General features: G+C 35.3%; 1 long non-coding RNA gene across 1 annotated transcript in view; it reads left to right on the plus strand.

Moving 5' to 3' along the window:
• The window catches only part of LOC116858588, a 279,522-nt gene extending 263,732 nt beyond the window's left edge, over nucleotides 1–15,790 (plus strand). The window contains exons 2-3 of the long non-coding RNA XR_004380944.1: nucleotides 7,463–7,548; nucleotides 15,767–15,790. This is a non-coding gene — a long non-coding RNA (uncharacterized LOC116858588). The remainder of the gene's footprint in view (nucleotides 1–7,462; nucleotides 7,549–15,766) is intronic.
• The last annotated feature ends 4,215 nt before the right edge of the window (nucleotides 15,791–20,005 follow it).

Consider the following 20,005-nt stretch of genomic DNA (forward strand, 5'->3'; position numbering starts at 1 on the left):
ATTTAGAGCAGGTGTATGAAGCAGAAGTTCCTGTTAATATAAGAGAATGTAATAGGGCTTCCTGACCCACATCATCAGGTCAGAGAATTTTTTCTCTTAGGAATGTAATTTGATCTAAATATAAAGCATAAGTAGGAATCAAGTGGGCAAAAGGGGAAAAGAGCATCTTAGTAAGATAAACTGTATGTAAAGAGATTTTTCTGATCGAAAATACATTGGTACATTTCAGTGGCTGAGAGACAGTAAGTGTAGTTGGACAACGAAGAACAAAAGGGCCTTGGTGAGAGGTAAGACTGGTCCAGGCCAAATACTACAGACCCTTTAACTCACATTAAGGATTTTGAGACTATAACAAGCATAAGAGGAAACCATATATTTCAGAAAATATAGCAAAAAAGTTCTGGGTGTGGAATACTATTTTGGAAAGATCAGTCTGGCTCCAGTGTAGAAAATAATGCTACCATAGCAAGAGAGGATTCATGAAAATGGATCCAAAGCCTTCTGAAGCCCTCACCATATGCTCCAACACCTCATATAATGGTGGCACACATAATGGCCATTTTTCCAACATGTTGGAAGTACATGACTGGTAAACAATCTTAGGATCACTTCCAAGAGAGGAATTTTTGTTTTAAATTTTACTTATTTATTTGACAGACAGAGATCACAAGGAGGCAGAGAGGCAGGCAGAGGAGGGGTTGGAGGAAGCAGGCTCCCTGTTGAGCAGAAAGCCCGATGCAGAGCTCTATTCCAGGACCCTGAGATCATGACCTGAGCCAAAGACAGAGGCTCAACCCACTGAGCCACCCAGGTGCCCTATAAGAGAGATTTTTTTTTTAATTATTTAGAAATGGAGTGTGATATCTTTAGAAGAAACACACTTGACAATATTTTGAAAATGTGCACCCATTTAAGTACAATTCCATTAACTAGAATTAACTTCAGAAATATATAATTGGAATTTGACTGAGTTTCTGAAAGCTACAATTTTCCAAAAGGGTGAAATGTCCAATATAGAGCCCAGAGTACAAAGGAGACTATAAACAAGATTTTTGTCAGACTGTTTCTCATTGATAGAGGTCTTGTAACCTGATTATTTGCCTTCTAATCTAATTAGAAGGTATATCCCTATAGAGGAGATCGACATGCTCATTCAACATTTTTGCTTTGATTCCACAATCACTAAGCAGCTTTCTGATTACAATTTGTCTTTCTGCATGGTATCCTTTAAGATAAGAGCATGCTTCTCAGTTTAAATGAGTCATTCTGGTGATTTACAGTTTTATTTAACATGAGACATTATTAAATGGGCATCGTTGTCTCTTATAGTTTTAATTTCATGAATACCTCTGATCTCAAAAGACTGATAACTTTTGAACAGATATCATCAAATTGAGGATCTAGGACTCCAAAGTTGAAGGCCAGATTCTGGAGTGTGGAGAACTCAAATACTTACCATGTAATCTCTTCATGATTGACAAGACATCATCCCCTAGCCTCCCAATCTACCTTGAAATCCATTCTTCCAGCAAAAACTTCCTAACAAAGCAGTCATCACAGAAGTATAATAGCTATAGAATTGGTGTTTACTTGACTGAGACTCATAGTTAGAATTCTGTTGGTAGCTGATTGCTACCAAAATTAGAAACAATTCAGGATGGTGGCTAAGAACACAGTCCATGGAGGTAAACCCATGTACACTTATCCAACTGTGCCTCTTACTAGCTGTGGAACAGTGGGCAGTCACTTAGGCATTGGAGTCTGGGTTTCTTCCACTGTAAATGGGGGATAATTTTGACCTCAACTAAATTTCAATAGAGATTAAGTGGAAAAAAAAAAAAAGTTCATTACATATTGTCTGATGGAGTAGGTTTTCCATATACAATAGCTTCTATCATTGGTGTTATTTTTATTTACTTTACCCCTCAAAGCTCTGAAACCCTACCTCCAACCATCTAGAGAAATTCTATTTCCTATGCTTCCAAATAATTTTTTGTACATGATACTGGACTTCGTCTGTCATAGCAATGTTTCACTTCTCTTTTACATTTTGTACTCTGCTCAGCATGTTTTCTGAGGTGTAAAAGAGAGACATTCTTCTGATAATTGTTCTCTTGTCACATATTTTAAATTCTAAATCTTGGAGAATATGCCTGTGACACAAAATGTATATTTAATATAGATGAGGGCATCATGGGTAAAAGAAGTTTAATGAGTTGTCTTACAATTCCACTCAAATAAGCACTAAGGAAAGGGCTCTGTGCATCATCAAAATAAAGGGAAAGTAAAATCCAAACACCAGGGTGTTTTCTCTTTGATCTGCCACGTGTCATCAATGCCTATCTTGAGCTACACAACAGCTATCTGGCAGACAATACTTCTCTTGAAGATGAACAGGTGCAGTGACTGATTCCACAGGGAGGGCAAAGATTAATGAAGTGTATGTGTAAATTCTAGGAATATGAGAGGCAACAGTCAACCTTTTAATAATACTTTAATTAACACTGATATAATGCATTAACTAACCCTCAGCAGCACATTTTGACTCATTTGTTAATCTTGTTCTTAACAGCAGCTGTTCAACTGTATCAAAAAGCATTGCTTCTTTGTTGTATGTTAAAGAGCCCAGAACCACATAAAACAGCCTACAATGCAATCAGGCTACTTGGCTGAGAAGAGGTTGTCAGAGAAGGCAAAAAGAATACAAAACACTGAAAAAGTAAATAAATTTGAAGTCATTAACTACATTGTGGGTTGTAGCAGGCCTTCTGGTAGTCCAGCACATCAAATTTTACATGGAGTTTCCCTAACAATCCATGACATTTTACTCCTTCTAGATGTTTGTTTATGCTATTTTGTATCCTAGAAGAGATTTCTCATCATTCAAAAGCTAACCTCCCTCCCTATATTTATCTATTCTTGATCTATTTATCTAGATCACCTTTATCCATGTTTCTATTACCCATTTGTTTCTCTTTTTGCTTTGATCTCACTATCATATAAATATCTGTTTAAATGTATCTGAAAATACCACTAGACTTTGAGTCTTGAGGGCTCAGGCTGTATGTTATTTATTTCTAGAGCCTTTTCCAGAGTTTAGCCAGTGGTTGGTATCTGGTAAGCTCTCAGTAGATATCTGTGGTCTTAATAAATAAATTAAAAATCAATTAATAGAATTCACATAAGTTATTAAGAGATTTTATTTGAGTCGGAATTGTTCTTTTATGTCCTTTAGATTTAGCAATCCACAAAAATAATGAAAATCATATTTCTAAGAATGATTGCTTCTTATACCTGTGATAGAAAATTGAATATTCCTACTGAAACTGTAGCCATGTCTACAAAGTCAGAGACTAAGAATCCATTCCATTCTGTTTACCATGGCAAATCGTTCTTATTGTCCCACGGCTAAAAGTTCTACTAAATGTCATAATTAAGCATCAGTTTAAAAGGAATTCCAGATGTTAAGAAACAGAGAAATTATTCTCTCAGCAAATTTTCCAATACCCTAGGTCTTTACAAATTCTGCTCTTTATATAGATCTAGATTTATCACTTGTCTGTTGGGTTAACTCTTGTCCACTTTTCAAGCTCAACTTCATGGTATCTATAAGGCAGACTCCCATCTATGACACTTTGTATCCACACCCATTTAAGGAAGTATTTTTGTGTGTGTTAACTGATTGTTCAAGAGTATGTTTGCCACTTATCTATTCACTTTTGGTCCCAGTCGGGACCAAATCTTTTCAACCTTGTATCCCTTTTTTCCATCGGAGTACCTAACCCATAGTAGGTCTTCAAAAATATTTGATGAATAAATGGTTATTTAATGCAAACAGTGGTTTTGGATTATGACTATGTTTAATTTCTATGATGATTGAATTTCAGTAGAAGCATTTTCTTGTCAGTGATAATAAATTTATTTTAAAACACAACTGTGTATGAGAAAAGCTTCTAAAGCTTGGCTTGTGTTCTGGTGCTCCATCTTTTCTGTGTCATTCTTGAATTAAAGCTCACAAGAACATTAGTGCTCCCAGCACTATATCACTCAGTAACTTGCTTGATTTACTGGAATAACCCAATGCAATGTTCATGTCTTTAAAGGATAGATCACCCAAATACACAGACACTCTTGGGAAATAAACCTAATAAAGAGTTTAACATCAGTTCTGGAAACCCTTTCACCATGAGATGGCACTTTGTAGTACAGCATAGCTGTATTAAATATGTGGGGGTTAAAACAAAACAAAACAAAACAAAACAATACCTTGATCATTTATAAGTTGTTATTTTTCATTTTCTTAATATGAACAGTTATGGCATTTGGCAAACCATAAGCCCTCTGATGTTTGGCATTGCTTACACAGGATAGGTTTACTAAGTTACCATATAGATTTTATTTATTTCCTTATCCATTTGGTTGCTCTCATCAGGTAAACAGTGCTCTGAATCATTGCAGTAAGTTTGGACATTTGAGTCAGTGATTATTAAAACTATTTCCCTGACTTTCTTCCTAGAATAAGAAGTTCCTTGAGGGTATAGATTTGATCTTATTCATCTTTGTATTTCCATTTTACTAATGCATAGTACTGGACATGCATTAAGTTTGTAATAAATGTTTGTTCTTAGAAGCTGTTGTTGAATTCCCATGTTTTTATAAGCTTTTTTCCTAGTATCACATGTATACACTAAAAACACACATATGTATACACATCATTTGGGATGTAAAAGGAATTTTTGACACCTAAATCATTATGGATTTCATCTACTTGTCATTAATTACTATTTATATGTTCTATGTTTCATTTTCCATTTTATCAATTGTCTAGTAAACACTTTCATTCTTCAGTGAGTTCTATATATGTCAAAATTAGAAAACTATTTTGATATATGAGCAGCATGAAAGACATCAGTAGTAATTCCTCCTGCCAAGTAGGATTATATGGAGGGAAAGAGAGGTTGCTAATATCAGACTTACAGTTATAGCAAAGTTTGCTCATGGATGGAATGGAATGGGAAAACAAAACAGAAAAGACACTCTAAAGGTACTTAGGGAGATGGAGAGGAGAAGTGAGTTGGGGGAAATTCGAGGGGGAGACAAACCATGAGAGACTGTGGACTCTGAGAAACAAACTGAGGGTTTTGGAGTGGGGGGGTGGGCGGTTGGGTGATCCTGGTGGTAAGTATCATGGAGGTCACGTAGCATGGAGCACTGGCTGTGGTGCATAAACAATGAATTTGGGAACACTGAAAAAAAGTAAGTTTAATTTAATTTAATTTTTAAAAAGTTGAAAATAGAGCTACCCTACAACCTAGCAATCACACTACTGGGTATTTACCCTAAAGATACAAAAGTAGTGATCCAAAGAGGCACAGGCACCCAAATGTTTACAGCAGTATATATATATATATATATATATATATATATATATATATATATATACACACACACACACACACACACACATACATACATATATATGTGTGTGTGTATAATGGAATATTATGCAGCCATCAAAAGAAATGAAATTGTGCCATTTGCAATGACATGGATGGAACTAGAGGGTATTATGCTGAGTGAAATAAGTCAATCAGAGAAGAATTATCATATGATCTCCCTGATATGAGGAATTTGAGAGGCAGGGCGGAGGGTTTAGGAGGTAGGGAAGGAAAAAGTGAAACAGGATGGGATGGGGAGGGAGAAACCATAAGAGACTCTTAATCTCACAAAATAAACTGAGGGTTGTGGGGGGAGGGGAGGTAGGGAGAGGATGGTTGGGTTATGGACATTGGGGAGGGTATGTGATATGGTGAGTTCTGTGTAGTGTGTAAGCCTGACAATTCACAGACCTGTACCCCTCTGGCAAATAATACATTATATTTTAATAAAAATAATTAATAAAATTAAAAAAAATAAGGGTACTTAGAATGTAGGTGCCATTTATGAGGGTGGATTGAATATAGGAGAGAAAATATTTTACAAAAACTGGTTATTTGACTACGTGAGGTTTGAGATGACCCATAGACATCCAAGTTAGTGATTTTGAGTAGGCAACTGGATATATGTCTCTGTAATTCAGAGGAGAGACTTCCCACCAAAGATAAAAATAGGTATATACCAAAAAAAAAAAAGATGGTATTCCAAGCCAGAAGATGGAATTAAACATTAATAAATATTGGAGATTAGTACTCCTGTAGTAATCACCATCACTTGTGATCATTATGTTAGCCCTGTTTTCTTCTGTGAGGACATCAGAGTCATGCTGTCTTTGGTCTAGTGTAGAGATTGTGATGTTTAAATAATTGTTTTGCCTATAGATAATTAAGAAAAGTAAATAAAAATGTGGTAATAGTGCAGCAATTCTATAAATTGTAGCTGGAAGAGCAAAGATTTGGGGGTTGATTAAAACGTTGTCAGGTCTAAATATCTTTTGAACCCATTTGCAAGCCTGATCAAGAATTGTTGGAGAAAGTGTGCCTGGGTGGCTCAGATGGCTATAGTGTCCACCTTCAACTCAGGTCATGATCTCAGGGTCCTGGGATCAAGCCCCAAATGGGCTGGCTCCCTGCTCAATAAGGAGTCTGCTTCTCCCTCTATCTCTATTTCTCTCCTCACTCGTGCTCTCTCTTTCTCTTTCAAATGAATAAATAAAATATTTATTTAAAAAACAGAATAATTGGAATAAATTGAAGCTAAGTGACAAAACAAGCCCTTTCATGTTCTAGGAGAAATGGTTTGAGTAATTAAGAGCAGTTTTATACTTTTATTTCAGTAGCATAATATTTGCATTGCATATTAGAACTGTGTTAATCTGACAATTGGTTTCTCCACTCACAATTCCCTTTCTTAGTCATTGATACAGAAAATGATTCAGAACCTCATGTAATAATAATCTCTTAGCACAATTCAGCCAATTTAGAGACCATTTAAAATAAATTCACTCACCTGATCATTTTCTACTAAAAGTAGGTTAAATTGCAGGCAATCAATACCCTGCAAGGTCAAATTCTGTTTGTGGATTAGGAATTAGAATGTTCAACTCTGAACGGGGATTTAGCTAATTTTTCAAGATTTTTTTAATTAAAAAAATAATTCTGCAGTATACACTATTACTAATATTAATACATTAACTTCCAGTTATTTGAACAAACTGTGCCAAGTATCCTGCTAAATACTTTGGGAATGTTATTTTATTTAATCCCTACAACAACCTTATAAGGAAGCCACTGCCCCTGTTTTACAGATGAGAACACTAAAAATAAGAGTGTTAAAGACAGTGTTTCTCAAAACAGATTCAGATCAGTAGGTCTGGAGTTTGAGATTGAGATTTTGCATTTCTAACAAATTCCCAGGTTTAGCAGACTTGGCCACAGAATGTATCTGGTCCAAAGCTGCCACTTATAATCTACTTACTTTTAGTCCAGTTTCATCCCATTGTAAAAAAGAGTATTGCTTCCTACAGCTGAGCTCCTTTCTCCAGTATCCTATGGCAACCCAACTCTTCAAGGAAGAGAAGACTACTTCACATTTTCTGTGAAATGCAAATCCGTGAGTGAGCTTTAATACTTGGACTTCATATGTCTTCTATAACTGCACCTTCTTTCTGGCTTCCCAACCAAATCACAGGTTCAACTTCTGTATTTAGAACCTACCTATTCCCTTGGCCTTAGTGGAGACCATAAAGTTTGTGCTTCTTTGCCCAGACTCCAAGTATCAAATTCATAGGCTTCCCTAGATTATCTAATATTAGCCACTCTTCCTTCCCATCGCCTTCTGCATATTTAGATTAATTGTCATGCAGAAGGTGTGGAGGAGCGAAGAAGCCACTGCTTGCTCTCTCTTTGTATTCTCACCTCCTACCCTATCCCCTATGAGCCCTTTCTCACTTATATTCTCAATCATGCCATTTGCTATTCTTGGAATGATCCTTTACTTTAAGTCTACCTTTTTTCCTCTTTTTTGGTTTTCTAAAATCTCACCTCCAACAGTAAATTCTTCAGAAGTGAAGCCCCGTCGTAATTCTCTTCCCAAGACTGGTAAGTAACTTTCACATTTTCCATTCTACAAACTACAAACATAGAGAATTTTGTCTATAAAAATGTATATGTAATTTGTGTCTTTCCCATGAATTTTTTTCTTTCTATAAGCTATGTATGTCCTTTTTCATGATATTAGAAACAGAGAGACCTTAGATTTTATCTAGTTAAAACAAAAACAAAAACAGCATTCTGTAACTAGAAACTAAAGCAGAGATTTTAAAAGCACTACATACCAATACCATGTGAAAATTAAATAAGATAAAGTTCTGTGCCTAACAGTCCAAATATAAAACGTGAAAGAAAATACCAAAACAAAATTTTAATAGCACAGTTTATTAGTAAAATTGTTGAGGACAAAAATAGTTCAGTATTAATTCAGTATTCTTTCTCTCAACCATCTGGAATTAAAGCATTTAAAATTCTCAGACTATGACAATAATGGTATAAAACTGAGTGGCTGAGTTTTTAGGACTCACAGTAATAAGACATTCTAATCTTTCTCTGGCCTTTACTGTAAAGACATACCTGCCTGACAATGTTGGTTGAGGAAATATGATGAGAGAGCATTCCCTGCTTTTTAAAATCCAGAGGAAGAGCAAGACAAGTTGGAGCTTAACATAGGACCCTAATCTAACGGAAATAAGAATAGAGACCCTTGGGCATTTGTGACACAACTGTAGTCATAAGTTCAGCTTCTTCAGGGGTATTAGATTCATCCTTTGAAAGTGTCCCATGAATTTCCTGAGAGAGAAAGGAAAGACTGGGGAAGGAAATAGTGCCCCTTACTACATCCCAGACTTGATTTTACAGAGTTCTAATCATTTTTTTGATTCAGCCACCTTCAATTATAGGCATCAATAATTGGGCACCTTTAAAAAGACCTTCTATTTTTCTAATCATTCTCTACCATGTTCTCTTAAAATTGTTGATTCTGCCTTCTAAACTAGGGCATTTGGTATCATTCTGGATGCCTGCCTCCTCAATCCCCCTCTTCCCATTTAAACAAAATATAGAAAGTCTTTTATATCTAGAGGTTTTTTAGATCCATTTTCCCCTGTCTCTCCCAAATGCCACTGTGTTAATTCTAGTCCCTTATCATCTTTTACTTAAAAACTGCAATCATAACCAAATGCTCTGAATGCCATTACATTTTCCAAATGACAAAAAAATAAATTGTCGGAAATCCTTTTTCCTTAACACAAAGCTGATCACAACATACTTTGGTCAATATTTACTACTGGCTCTTTGTCTTTGGATAAGTCCTTATTCACAAGGAAGTTCCCTACAATCTGGTGCAGTATAAAAATCTGTCCTTGATAATGTTACATAACCAACAGCCAACAACACTGAGCTGAGTCCCAGCTACTAGGAACCAAAAATATACATATTACTTTTGTTTAATTGTTTTATGTCTTTATTACATATAAGATTCACAGTTTTTCTTTAATCAGAAAATACTATAACCTTGAAACATAAAAATAATAGATCAAAGTCCAAAAGTTTACTTCAGTAGCTATTGGGTGGCACTTACTTTCTTAAAGGAGATAAGATACATACAAGTAGCTTGAGGTAGGTTAAATAACAAAACATTTTGTTTATGCTTTTATATCTCTTACCAAGTGTTCTCATTGTCTTTTGGGGAATATCTGCTTTTGTGGGCTGTAACATTATAATTTCATTTGGCTCTCTGGTGGGATTATAGTCAGGCACAGGAAATTTCTGTGTGTGCTACTTAAAAATAAAAGGAAAGTTCATAGATTTAGTGAATTATTTGACTTTAAAATTTGCTAGATAAAATATTACAGGAAAGAAGTTTCTTGGCCTGCTTCTATGAGAACTTCCTTGGGTGAATACATTTGCAGAGACGTATGAAAGCATTCATTAAAAGTGAATCATAGTGTACTTTCTTCAAATAATTTTCCATTCAAGTGACACTTAATTCATAGTTTATACATTCAGGGCCAATAGCTACACAATCCACATTCCATGAGGAGTACCAACAATTTATAAGGTGATCCAGGTTTTCTCAAAGTAGAACATATTATGTCTACAACAGATAATCGTGAGAGGAGTGAAATGGTGAGATTGTCAGCTTCCTTTTGATGTCTTTTAAACAAAGATCCTAATGAACATTTACTCATTTTTACTCCATGTGATCTTATGGAAGAAAAATTTTGTTTGGGTCTTGGGATCTTAAGCGTGCAATGAACCTAGAACTCATTCCAACATTTTTTTTCATTTTGTAGTGGAAATATTTTTTATTCTTCAGATCTCAGCCTCATTAAATTTGTAAGCTACAAAGACACATAAATAGCATTCAGTATATTTGTGCATGTGATGATTTCAGTAAATTCAAGAGCTCTTTAGCAATTTACTACTCTACAATATCTGAAGTGGGAAATTCATCTCCTGTAAATTGTCTACCGGTAATGCTGGATACCACTGAGAATAACTATCTTCATTATGTTTTTAAGTGGGGAAAATGAATTTTCCTAAAGAAAATAAATCATGTCTCAATTACTCTGTAAGATTATTTGTTTGGTGGGAAGTGCCATCATACCTCCCTTAATATACCACAGAAAGTGGATTCTTTATTGCTCTTTAGTTTTTCCATTGAACTAGATTCTCCATCGTGCAGATATTTTTCTGAGATTGAAAGCTGAGTATTTGGGGTACGTGAGTGGCTTAGTTGGTTAAGTGTCCAACTCTTGATTACAGCTTAGGTCATGATCTCAGGTTTGTGAGATCGAGACACATGTAGTGCTCAGTCCTGTGCATGGAACCTGCTTAAGATTCTCTCCCTCTCCGTCTTGCCCTTCCCTCCTTAAAAATAAATAAATAAATAAATAAATAAAATATTTTGATAGATGTGTTTGTTTAAGCCTCCTAGGCCACTAGAAGGGTAGGAAAAGGCGGGGGAGCTATTGAGGGAAAAGTTATGTATGTTGGTACCCAGTAAATAACAATAATTGTGTTTAATATGACCCTTTGAAGAACATCTCAGGTAGAATGAGATCTGAATAAATGAAGATGCACAGGAGAATAGTGAATAAAGTAAGTGAATATTCTTATGGCATAAAATACCATTACAAAATATTTAGAGAATTTGTCCATAGTATTTACTCAAGAAATTTTCTGTTTAGTAGGTAAAAGATTGTTTTCTTACCCCATTACCTCTTCCAAAATCCCAGTAAGAATTTTTTTTATCATTTTTATTTATTTTCAACATAACAGTATTCATTGTTTTTGTACCAGTAAGAATTTTTAAACAGAATTATGGAGAGTAGGTAAGGAAGGTTATTTCCCTCTCTCTTAAAACTCCTTCCCCCAAACTTCACAGGACTAAAGAATGCTTAAACTCCTCTTTACTTGCTCCTCTTCCTCCATGAGGAAATTAGGTGCTTCCCTGATATTTCCTGAGTGGAGAAATGAGAAGAGTCCCTAGCTTTTTCTCTTTGGACATTTGTACATGCCTCAGAAGACTCACATAGAGCCGAGGCACCATGGAATATTAATAACAGTGAGGTAGGAAGAAAAGTGTTTCTAGTGATTCTCTAAATACAGTTCAGAAATCACAAGAAGATTAAGTAAATAAACCCTTGGCATCAGGGTTAACAGAAAACAACTTGTACTGAAAAGGAAATAATCTGGTGGATTTACCAATATTCAGATCTTCTCTATCATTGAGTCTAAGACAATTCCTGTCTTAAATATTGTGATAAGAAAACATAGTGACCAGGATGATTAAACTGCATATATATTATTTCATGGTATATAAATCGGAACTCCATTAGAGTCCATAAGGTTTTAGAGATTCCTAACAATGGAGAGAGATACGAAATCATGAAATCTTCTATTGTCCATATGATCAGAAATTTCCAGCTGAATGACTTGGAGGTCCTTTGGGTAGGAGTCCAAGCTATCATACTCTGTCAGACTCTTAGGATCTGGTTTTTCATTGCAAGAGACATTTGGTTATCAGATGCATGTTTGAACTTCTCCTCTCCTGTTGCCAGAACCACTGTGAGTTGAAATAGGAGTTTTGGTGTTGTTTTCACTTTTATTTTATTTATTTTATTTTATTGTTTTGGGGATAGCATGTTATTTCTTGGTTCAGCCCATTGTTTTAAAGCCAGATAAACCTGGATTTCAATATTAGATCTAGAACTCACTTATCTGCTTCTCTGACCTTGGGAAATTTACTTACCCTTACTGAGTTAATTTATTCTGCCATGGAAACATGTAAATTCTTTTCTTCTGGATTTGTTAGGAAGAGTTAATATTGTAACTGCATAGTAATAGTAACAGCAGTTCTCCATCAAGTTATCTTTGCTGTATCTACAGTAAGTCTTCTAACCGAAAATGAAAGTTTGGATGTTATCTCAGTGCTTAAATTCTAAGTCATACCTGAGTTCTTATAAATGAGCACCTCCCTTGGTTTTTATCCTTATGAATCTGTTTTGTTCATCCACCTAGAACCTGGATTTGGAACTCTTACTTTAACTATAAGACAGTAAGCCAGTAGACCTGGTGAGTTCCTGGCCATTACTTTTCCTGCCTGCTGACCTATCTAACTGCTTTAAGACTGTAACTAGAAACTTAGATGGATTGTGCCAGTTATTACCACATTAAGCACTGGACTTTGCCTGCCAGTGGGAACTTCTTCTTAACTTCAGTAGCTTGGTCAGTTCCCCTAGTACATGTCCTTCTTTGGGTAGGTAGGCCTAATATCAGAACTACCTCTGGGCTAGTGATTTTTTTTTTCTTCTGAGAGTAAATGGACAAAGCATGACTGAATCCCAGGATATGAAATCACAGGCCCTTAGCAAGACATTAAGAGAGTGGATTAACTTATAATAATAGGAATATAATAGAATAATAATCATTATCCTAGGTAAGTTATACTTCTGCTTGACAGATACTGTCTATTAGCTTCAGGATAATTCTAAATGCTGATTCTTATTCCCATTTTATAGATAAAGAAAATTAGCTTCAACTGCACTAAACCACTTGCCCAGAAATATTTTATTGTTAGTAGTGGAAAATCATAATTGAGTTCAGCCAATTACAATTCAAAAACCTATGCTGCTTTTACCAGTGTCTTCTACATTGTCATGAGTTATGCCCCATTTTTATTGCTGTTAGAAAAAAAATCCCACTGTAATTTATACCTTTGTTCAATGTAATGGAGATATTTTCCAGAAACAAAGTAGTCACATTGCCATAATATCTAGTGTCAATATCTATGGGGACTTGCCCTTAAATCCCTAACACACTCATCATTCCAGTTTTTTTCCTTAACTTGGTAATGTACAAATTACAAAATGGTGGCAATTTTATAGTAGAGTTGTATTTGGCTTGGTGGCCTTTGACATGATTTAGTCAGGTTTCTTACCTGTTTTAAACTGATGGAAGTATCTCTCTGTAGCTGTCATCTGTATCTCTTTGCACACATCAATCTGTTGATTTTATGATTCTAGTCGGGTATACTAGAGAAAAAAATTAATGAGCAGAACATTTGGGACACTCGTGACTTTGTTTATAAACTCTTTTTTTTTTTTTTTCTGAATTAGGTAGGGGAATTGAGGAAGTTATCTGGAAAATTACCCTCCTGTTGGGACTGAGGCTTAAATCATCAACATCACATCTCTGGTTTGCATGTGCTGGCCTTGGATAATAGTTTTATCTGGGTTGCCTTGTATTTGTTCAGATAAAGGAACATATCACAGAGCACACATCTTAACGCTATTATTCATCCCATTATAAATGACACTTACAAATGTGAAGGAGGCGGGGGCCCTCTTATGAAGTATTCATGACACACTCCTTTTCTATCATCCCACATCCGCCCACCCTGACATTTCCTGATCCAAATTGTGTAGTAATTCTTCTCCTCATCCTATGTTTTCCACACATTCTTTCAGGTCAATACACAGATGCTTTTACTTTTCTAAGTTTGAAAATAAATTATCCTCCCACACCCATCTATAAAAGATTATTCAAGGTCATGTCAATAACAACTCTTTCTTCTTGTGCAAAATAGAATAACTTTGCTTTCTTACAGTGGATATTCTTTGGTGTTTGTCTTAAAAATACTTTTGGGATAAAAATAAATAAATTGGAGTTTCCAGTGTCTTTCATAAATTCCAAATTGTCTGCTAATACGAGTTAACACACGCTATATTAAAAGTAAGAACTTTGTAGGTGCATTATACCATTTAGGTCAATTGACTGTTAACCTTGACTGCCCATGAGAATCACCTGAAGCACATTTATGTATGTTCAACCACTGGTTCTTACTCTTCAGTATTCTGATTAAAATAATCTGGGTTGGGTTATCAGCATCAGCTTTTTTGCTTTTTACATTTTTAAATATATAGCTAAGGTTGAGAATCACTAATCCAGACAGTATAACTCAGGTTAAGAACATAGATTTTGGGGGCACCTGGCTCAGTGGGTTAAGCCTCTGCCTTCGGCTCGGGTCATGATCCCAGGGCCCTGGTAATGAGCCCTGAGTCGGGCTCTCTGCTCAGCAGGGAGCCTGCTTCCCCCTCTCTCTGCCTGCCTCTCTGCCTACTTGTGATCTCTGTCTGTCAAATAAATAAAATCTTAAAAAAAAAAAAAAACACAGACTTTGTAGTCAGAAAGACTGAAGGCTGGATCTTAATCTTTCATTAGCTATTATATCTTGGGCATTTATTTAACTTTACTCACCTTAGGTTTCTTCTTTTATGAAATGGCTTGACAATACTTCCTCAGGAACTTATTATGGGAATGGAATAAGATAATGAACATAACATACTCAGGAAGTGTCTGGTACTTAGTTGTTGCTCAAGACATTTTTTATTGTAATGATTAAAGAATTTTAGGTGTGCTTCAATGGTAATGTGATAGATAGGAGACAAGTATTTTTTTCTAACAATTTATTTAAATTTCCAAAGTTGAATGTATCCCAAATATCATTAATAATATTTGCAAACATTTATTAACTACAATAGTATATGCCAGGCTCTTTGTTGAATCTCTTATTTTTCTTGCTCAAAATTGTGAGATGTGCTAAAGCCAGTTTTACAAGAGAAAACCAACCCTACCTGGCAGTCCCATGGTTTATTTATCAGGTGACTTGGCAGGGACCTATTTCTTATCTTATTTCCTATTTTTTTTTAAAGATATCTAGTATCTCCTGATATAGTAGTTATTATCTCCAGAATCTCCAGAATCACTCATCTGTTCTGGTTGAGATGCCATCCCCATGGGAAGGAAAGTTTAGCATCTCCAGCCCGAGTTGGAGCTCCACATTTTCATTTTACACTGGACCTTCAAATTAATAACAAAATATGGAAGAGTTTGATAGAGGTGGGATTGGGTGAATGGTTTGGTATGTTTGGAAAGGATCGGGGCAACATGAGTCTATCCTAGTCTGGTGGGACTGAAGCTGAAATGATGTGCCTAGTGTTTAGAACCAGAGGCCCCAGATTTTTTAATGTTCTCAATGTAAATAACACCTGTGCTGTTTATTAGTTGTGTAATATTGGATAAGTCACTCACCATCTCTAAGCCTCAGTTTCCTCTTGTACAAACTTAGCACAATTATTATACTAACCTCATGAGCTTGACAGGGTTAAATAAGACAGTATATGTGTAATAATTGTTTATTAGTATCTGGGAGACAGTAAGTACCAGATAAATTTGTTTATTACTATTTTTATTTTCTTTTTGACTCATAGTTTCTCTGTGCTGAGACCAACTTTGTCACAATGAAGTATTCGACCAAGACCCTGTAAAGAAAAAGATTGCTGAGAGTATGTCCCTTCTTATTTCTCAATCACAGTTTAGATACCCCCAAGAAAACTTATTTTATTTCCTATTTGTTCAATCAGATTTCATGGGAATTGTAGTTTCCTATTATACACTTTTATCACCATCTCAAAAAATAGGTTGTATCTAAAATGAAAAGTTCAGCTTTGTTTTCCCTCCTTTCTGCTCCCTGAATGTCATATTGAATTAGAATACGAGAACCATTTAAGTAACAATTGTCAGACTGACCTCTATCCCCAGCACACTCACATGAACATCTACATATTCTCCTTCCTTCCTCTTCCCTCTCTCTCTTTCTCTGGGGATGTCCATTCATATACTCATGCTAATGTTCCTTGAAACATTTAAGATGCATTTCCAAGTGACAGGAAGGGCTGCTATACAGAAGCATCATTTTTTTTTTTCCATTCTCCAACACATTAATTGGTTGGATTGATTTTCTGGTTGAGTAAGAAGGGAGAATATGCATTTAAGGAAGACTGATAGGATAATACAGTTGTTTATGTTTGAAAATACAGTTTTTCTCAAAAATAAGTACACAGGACATGAAGAGACCTAGATCAAAAAGAACATACCTTGCCGTAATTCATCTCATCTAGATAAAAATATAGTCTTCTGAATAGAAATAATGTTAATAAATGTTAACCAACAAGTCATCCAGAGAAAACAAAAGTGGAAAATAAACATACAACAAAATTTAATCCCATGAAGATTGAACTTAAAACAATGTTATTTTCTTTGCATTAATCAATTTAACAGATTTTTCTTAAAACTTATTTTGTTTGATAATGAGATTTATCAAGGTATGTACGCTTATGAACGTAAACTATAAGCCATTTTGGACTGTAAATTAAGAATTAAGTGTTAAGAGTCTCAAAACTGTTAGGACTTTGAATTCCAATTGTTCCACATCTAGGAATGGTGTTTAAGAAAATGATGGGAAATACAGACAAAGATCTATATGTCAAATGTTTATTTGTATCATCAATTATAGTAGTAAATAATTGACCACAAGATGAATGTCAAAATACAAGCTCTGAATAAATTATTTATTATTTTTTATTTCCTCTCCTCTAATTCCCCTTCCTAGCATTTTCACCCCTCCCCTTTTAGATATCTCTATTTCTTCTAGTTTGATGGTGTTTATCTGAGGAAAATGAAAGAAATGGGAGGAATGATCCTGCACTGCTGGCATAACCATGATCTCTCTCTGATCTCCCTTAGAGTACACCTATGGGTGACCATCATCATTATTGGGGATCTTTACTTCTCAACTATGATCAGCAACTCTACCAGAGAGACTCCATTTGACACAGACTCTGTTGGAGATCTCATTACCTTTACAGGCAGTTCACTTAGGTCAATTTCTTTTTCAGATGGGTAAAGGAGAGATAATCTATTACATAGCCCCCAATGGTCCATGAAAAATGCACATCCTTTGCCCTAGTTGTCCACAACTTTCCCAATGGTGTCACCTCTATTTTTTCCCACCATCAAAGAAGTCATCTAGTAAAAATCTCACATTTTTAGACATTTCTGGGAAAGGATTCAGCACCAGTTGCAATGCTCCCACAGACACTAAGGAAGAAAGATCAAGCTATCTAAGTTATCTTATGGAATCCTCTCTCACTTCTCTTGATGGGAAATGGAAACATTAAAGAACAGAGTAGGTAGCCTTACTCCATATAGCTTATCCAAGGGAATTTTCTCTCCTAGATGTTTAACCTCAGTTCTCTTATTTATTCTTCATGAGTACTAAGCCATAGTTGAAAAAAATAAATATGGGCTACCTCTTTTATAAATTCTACTAAGACAGTATGGCACATCCCTTTGTATGTTGTAATAGTTGGAATCTGTAATCTTGCCAGCTCAGTTCAAACTGAGATTGAAATAATCTTATATTCACATTCTTTTACATAATGCAATATTAATTGATAAGATATGCAACAATATAACACAATACAGGTGATACATCAATCCAGACCTGTGAGCAGGGAAGACTTTCCCAAAGGAAACAATCACCAAGAAGAAGCCTAAAGTATAAGTATTAGTAAACAGAGTGAAGGAATGAGTGGAGGAATCACAAGACAAGCTAAAAGGCCAGCATTAAAAGATAATATTATAGGAAAACAAAATGGTATAACCACTTTGGAAAAGAGTATAGAAAGCAGTTTCTCATAAAGTTAAACATAATACTTAAAGTATGACCTAGTAGTCCTGCTCCAAGGTGAAAAGATAACACATTCATACCATATTCAAAGCCATTATGTGAATGTTTATAGTGGTTTTATTCCTAATTACTCCAAACTGGCAACAAAGTTCATGTTCTTTAACTGTTGAATGGATAAATTGTGGTATATCCACAATGGATGACTAGTCATGAATAAGCAGGGGCTCATTATTAATCCATGTTCTAACATGGATTAATAATTTCAAAAGCGTTATGGTAAATCAAAGTATCCAGACTCCAAAGGCTCCATGCTGCATGAATTTATTTGTATGTTTTTCTGGAAAAAAAGGAAACCATAGAGACAGAAAGCTATCCATTGTTTACCAGAGACTGGAGGCAGGGACAGAGGTTAACTAGATATGGGGGAATTTGGGAGGTGGTAGAAAAGTTCTCTATATTGACCATAGTATAGTCACACAACTCTATTCATTTTGTCAAAGCACATAAAACTGTATTAAAAAAAAAAAAAGGTGAATTTTACTGTATGTAAATTATACCTCAGGTAAAAAAAGAGAATATGTCTCCTTTCAGAAACTGAAAAATAGGTACTATGGAGATAAAGTGAGAAGCAGGAGAAGGTAAGTGATGAGGGAAGAAAGATACCCGAGTATGAAGTTATTAAGGCCCTTGTAAATCATGTTCTGGAATCAGAGCATTACCTTAATTATCCTTAAGATAATGGCAAACTATTGTTTCCTTTAACTTTGTTACAGATCATTTTAAAGGGATCACTCAGCCAGTGAAGTGAAAATAAGGAGATGAATTGAGCTGTTATACAGAAATGTAGTAAACCAGGTAGGAGAAACCACTTGCCTAGGAAAGTGTGGTGGAAGTTTATCCATTTTTTAACAAATACATTTTGAGTGGCTGTTATATTGCAGACACTGAGGTGTTTCCTGGAAATGAAGTGGTTGGTAAAACCCAGACATATACTCAGCAAGTTCAGAGCTCATGATCTGTTGGCATAGATAGCAAGTATATATTTTTGTCTATATAAATAATAAGAAAAAATATAGTTATATTATGGAAGTGTGTACTAAGGAGACTTTGTCCAATATGGTTAGTTACTGACCCAAAACATATTCTCTTTTTTTTTGCTAACAGAATTTCCCATTGTGTTAGGGACACCTCTGTGTTGGCTTGAAAAGACAGTATTTCCTAGGTTCCCTAGCAGTTAAGGCAGTCATATGACACAGTTCTGGCAAGTGCTGTATGAGTGGAAGGATGATGAGTTTTTCTAGGAAGGTTTTGCTTTTCTGATCATAGTTCTCCTTCTTAAATTCTTTCTTCTTCCTGTCTAGTACAAGTGATGATGGTTGAATTAATGACAATGTCAATAATTGTGTTGACATGGCAACTATTTTGAGATTTTTTTAAATAATAAGTGATACTAGTTATTGATTATAACCTCTATGAGACTTGAATTTGTTCCTCCCTTTCCTAGCTGCCACCCTAGTGCTGAACAGAAGTTTAGATAAAAGATTTCTCATGCATGGTATGGTTCATCCTACAAATTTCTGTGCTTTCTGACTCTTACCTACTACCTAAATAACAATGTTTAAGGACTTGGTTCTTCAAGCCTAAAGCAAGTTAAATAGTTTTCTCTCTCTCTCTCTCTCTCTCCCTCTCTCTCTCTGTGTGTGTGTGTGTGTGTGTGTGTGTGTGTGTGTGTGTTTTGTGGGGGAGGGGTGCAGTGGGGCCAATGGGTCATTTTCAGGTATGATAGTTCTAATTAATTGGTATTAGCATCCCCAAACATTGTGCTGAGGAGGATTCTGTATCAGCAAGAAACAGTATTGTCTTAATTAGTAATGTTTGCCATCTATATAGGAAGGAAGATTGGCAATAAACATTTTTTGTCATCATGGTATAGCCATTTAAGTAAGAAAGGTGAGACAGACCTTTTTGATATGGCTTG

The sequence above is a fragment of the Lontra canadensis genome, unplaced genomic scaffold (assembly GCF_010015895.1).
Source record: "Lontra canadensis isolate GAN:19392208 unplaced genomic scaffold, GSC_riverotter_1.0 scaffold140, whole genome shotgun sequence".
NCBI classification, from domain to species: domain Eukaryota; kingdom Metazoa; phylum Chordata; class Mammalia; order Carnivora; family Mustelidae; genus Lontra; species Lontra canadensis.